At 41.9% G+C, this 5,085-nt stretch overlaps 1 pseudogene; it reads right to left on the reverse strand.

Annotated features, from left to right (window-relative positions):
• Nucleotides 1-564: 564 nt before the first annotated feature.
• On the reverse strand, nucleotides 565-1,812 carry LOC129458539 (glycogenin-1-like; annotated as a pseudogene).
• Nucleotides 1,813-5,085: the final 3,273 nt, after the last annotated feature.

The raw sequence follows: 5,085 nt of genomic DNA on the forward strand, positions 1-5,085 counted from the left end.
TTTTTGTATTAGAGATAGGGTGTCACCATATTTGCCAGGCTGATCTCGAACTCCTAACCTTGTGATCCACCCACCTTGGCCTCCCAAAGTTTGCTTATTTTTTATTTTTTATGGCAGTAAGTCTTTATTTTTCATACAGGGTTCCACTGCAGGTAACCATCAGAGAACACCTTGCTATTTTCAAATATACAGACTGAACAAAAGCATTTTAGCATGCTGCCTTACTGTACATAGAAAACTGGTGAACATCTTCAGACACTAAGACCAGGAAATAAAATGGGTTAATGCTATTTGTTGATACGTTTATGAATCACTCAGCAGCGTTAATATAAGCTATCTTTACCTGAAAACAGAATTACAATCACTCACTCTGGCAGCACTGGGCAACTCTAAAATGCAGGTCTAGTGAAAGGTAGGTACAACCAGCAAGCAAGCAAGGATCAGATGTCACGTCTGCTTCTGAAGGGAGTGACTGATTTGGAACTAGGCTCTGCAGATTTTAAGAATTGGTACAGCCATCTTAGCAGCTTAATATCGAGTTTCCCTTACTTTGTATGTTGGCAGTCAACAAAAGTGAGAATTTCTGAAACAAGCTGAATACGATTAGAAAGCAAAACACTGTCCATGTAACAACAGAAGCAGCAGCTTCACAACTTTTGCCCAGTTCTCACCTGCTGTCCTACAAAAACCTCTCATCTGATAAGTTTTAGTGAAAATCTCTAGCAACCATAACAGACTTTTCTCAACCCAGCTCTAGATACTAAGTATCAGAAACAAGGCTTGTGAAGCGGATGTGTCCACAGGAAAATGCAGTGTTTCTACTGGAGGTAAGTGTCAAGTTTCCTCTTGATGTTGTCAAAGGAATCTGCTCCCATATAATCAGTCTAGCCCTGTTCCCACCGCTCCTTCTGTTCTTCTGAGGATACAAAGGCTGTGCCATAGCTGGGATCTCCCCAAGGGACAGATGTGATATGGCTCCTGAGACATCTTCCACATTTACGTATGAGCAGGTGTCTTTGACAAGGCCAAATTGTTCAAGCAGAGGTAAAACTTTGGTGGTAAAGATGTACCACCACAGGATGAGAAACTCTCGATGAGTCACGTTGGGATGGTGGGACTCATTTTTGACACTTTTTGTTTTGGGATCATAAGTATAATTCCATGGTTTGACTCGTCCCAGGAAATGCACGACTTTGGCACTTGCACCAAACACTTTAAATGCTGGGAGGTAGGACTATATAGAGATGTGGCTTAGGCTATAAATAAATGGCAGGTGTTTTCTGATATCTGTTGTTGCCCAGCTGTGAAAAAATGTGTTCCGTATGCCTTGTTCCCCACCATCAAAACTACCTTGCTCAGAAGCAAGATGCAACAGCTGATTATATGTTTCAACTGAAGGCTGATAAATTCAGAATTGAAGCAGTCAGGACACCCTAGGTCAGGTGCTGCTGACAATTCTTCTGTCTCAAAAAGATCATCAATATTTGCTGGGATCAGAGTATCTGCATCCATGAACACACATTTTGAATACTATGTAAGTGACCAGCAGTAGAGCTTTGTCAGCCTGACACCCAACTCTGGCCTCTTCATTAAGGTTAGATGAGCAGAATCACCACTGTCCAAGACATCTACCATGATGATTTCATCAAAGACTGTCTCTAAAACTCTTCTCATGGAGTCTGAGACCTGCGGGGTGGCGGGCATGACTAGCCTCCTGGTGGTCTTGTGCTGTTTCAGAGATGAGCCCAGGACCAGGGCACCTTTGGCGTAGGCATCATTTGTGGTCAGTGTCACAAAGACCTGATCTGTCATGGTGCTGCCAGAGGTGCGGGTGGGCCAGGGCAGCCGCAGGTTGGTGGCTCAGAGGAGCCAGCGCCTGGAAGAAGCATGGCCAGTGAGGAGGCATGGCAGGACTTAAGTTGCTTATTATATGTATTCCCAACAGCTTGTTGAAACTAAAGTGAATCCTCCCTTAAATAACATATCAACTAGAACCTCAGGTCATCTCTATGGTTTTTAAAACACAATTTTCCATTTCAAAAAACTATGCTGATAAAAATATAAGAAGTGACTGATAATCAAGAGAAAAATCAGACAATAGAAACAGACCCACAAGAGATCCAGTATGAAAGTTATCAGACACAAACTATAAAACAGTTGTGATTAATATGTTTGAGAAATTAAATGACAAGATAGTTTCAGCACAGATGTGGAAGTCATAAAAAATTAAAGTGAATTTATAGAAATATATACAATAACCAAAATTAAGAACACAATAAGTAGACTTAACAGCAGATTAGGCCAGGCATGGTGGCTCATGTCTGTAATTCCAGCACTTTGGGAGGCCAAGGTGGGCGGATCATGAGGTTAGCAGATCAAGACCATCCTGACTAACACGGTGAAACTCCATCTCTACAAAAAATACAAAAAATTAGCCAGGTGTGGTAGCAGGCACCTGTAGCCCCAGCTACTCGGGAGGCTGAGGCAGGAGAATGGCATGAACCCAGGAGGTGGAGGTTGCAGTGAGCCGAGATCATGCCATTGCACTCCAGCCTGGGTGACAGGGCAAGACTCCATCTCAAAAACAAAAACAAAAACAAAAAAATAGAAGATTAGATATAGCTGAGGGAGAATCTGTGAATGAGAAGAGAGGCAGAAGAAAATATTGAGATGATTATGAAGAGACAGAAGAATATAACACTTTAGGAGGCCAAGGCAGGAGGATCACTTGAGCCCAGGAGTTTTGGGACCAGCCTGGACAACATAGTGAGACCCTGTCTCTACAAAAAAAATTTTACAAATTAGCCAGGTAGGTGGCTCATGTCTCTATTCCCAACTACTTGGGAGGCTGAGGTGACAGGATTGTTTGAGCCCAGGAGATTGAGGCTGCAGAGAACTGGGATCACACCACTGCACTCCAGCCTGGGCAACAGTGTGAGACCCTGTCTCAAAAAAAAATTATAAAATAAAGAAACAAAGATAGGAGACAAATGTGATTTGGTGAAAAGGTCTCACATTTATGTAATTAATGTCCCAGAAGGAGAAGAGAGAGACAATGAAACAAAAGCAATAGATGAAGAAATTATGACCAAGAATTTTCCAAGCTAATGAAAGACCTCAAAACACATATTCAACAAACTCTACAAACTCCATTGAGATGAATATAAAAAAAGCCACATCTAGATATATCACACTAAAACTGCTTCAAGGCAAGACAACAGACAAAAATTGTACACTGCATAAGAAAACAAAATTCAACTTTTCATTCCAAAGTGGTTACCTAAGAAGGCTAACTGGTTTTGTCTCCTTACTGGGTTCTCCACCTTCACTTTTCCTCCCTTCTAAACCATTCTCCAAACTGCAGTTAGGTTGATCTTTCTACAATTTAAGTAGCATCACTTCTGTCCTCTGCATAAATGTTTCTGTGACTTCTCATTCCCTCAGAATAAAGTTCAATTTCCTTATCACAGTTTAAGTGGTCCTCTTGGAACTGGTGTCTGTCCACCTTCCTAGCTTCTATTCTCACTACTACATGTTGAGTATCTCTCATCTGAAATGCTTGGGACCACAAGTTTTTCAGATGTTGGATATTTTTGGATTTTGGAATATTTGCATATACAGAATGAGATATCTTAGGGATGGGACCCAAGTATAAACACAAAAGTCATTTGTTTTATACAAATCTTATATTTATTTATTTATTTATTTATTTATTAGACAGAGTCTCACTCTGTTGTCCAGGATGGAGTGCAGTGGTGTGATCTCGGCTCGCTGCAACCTACGCCTCCCAGGTTCAAGGGAATCTCTTGCCTCAGCCTCTCAAGTAGCTGGGACTGCAGGTGCGTGCTACCATGTCGGCTAATTTTTTTTTTTGTATTCTTAGTAGAGATGGGGTTTCACCATGTTAGCCAGGATGGGCTTGATTTCCTGACCTTGTGATCCACCTGTCTTGGCCTCCCAAAATGCTGGGATTACAGGCATGAGCCACTGCGCCCAGCCTTTAAACACACCTTATACACCTAAGCTGAAGATAATTGTATTTATTTATTATTTATTTATCGAGACGGAGTCTCCCTCTGTTGCCTAGGCTGGAGTACAGTGGAGCGATCTCGGCTCACTGCAACCTCCACCTCCCAGGTTCAAGCAGTTCTCCTGCCTCAGCTCCCGTGTAGCTGAGCTCACAAGTGTGTGCCACCACGCCCAGCTAATATTTTTTTTTTTCAGATGGAGTTTCACTCTTGTTGCCCAGGCTGGAGTGCAGTTGTGCAATCTTGGCTCACTGCAACTTCCATCTCCTGGGTTCAAGCGATTCTCCTACCTCCGCCTCCTGAGTAGCTGGGATTACAGGCACCCACCACCATGCCTCGCTAATTTTTTGTATTTTTAGCAGAAACAAGATTTCACCATATTGGCCAGGGTGGTCTCGAACTCCTGACTTCAGGTGATCTGCCTGCCTCAGCCTTTCAAAGTGCTAGGATTACAGGCATGAGCTATCACTCCCTGCCTGAAGATAATTTTATATTAGTTCGATGCAAAAGTAATTGCAGTTTTTGCCATTGATTTTAATGGCAAAACCGCAATTACTTTTGCACTGACCTAATACAAATTTTTAATTTTATGCATGAAACAAAGTTTGTATACATTGAACCATCAGAAAGCAGAGGTGTCACCATGTGAGCTACTGATGTGGACAACCTGTGATTGTCTGGCATCACCATCATTCCTGTCTCTGAATATATATGCTACCAATAAGCAATTTTTTTCTTATACCATTCACACTTAAGTACTTAACAGTAAAAAATATGGCATACCCTTAATACAGTGAAAAAATAATGTGTTCAGGGTACCTAAACAGGGCAGTATCATCCCCAGAATACCTATATTAGCTGTTAAACAACAACAATAACAAACAATGGCAGGTTTTCAGTTTCCACCCATGTTTTGTCTGCAATCCATCACATGAAGTCAAGTACAGAGTTTTCCACTTGTGGCATCACATCAGCACTCAAATTTTCAAATTTTGGGGGCTGGCCTTGGTGGCTCACACCTGTAATCTCAGCATTTTGGGAGGCCAAGGGAGGCAGA

This window comes from Symphalangus syndactylus, chromosome 19 (assembly GCF_028878055.3).
Source record: "Symphalangus syndactylus isolate Jambi chromosome 19, NHGRI_mSymSyn1-v2.1_pri, whole genome shotgun sequence".
Classification (NCBI taxonomy): domain Eukaryota; kingdom Metazoa; phylum Chordata; class Mammalia; order Primates; family Hylobatidae; genus Symphalangus; species Symphalangus syndactylus.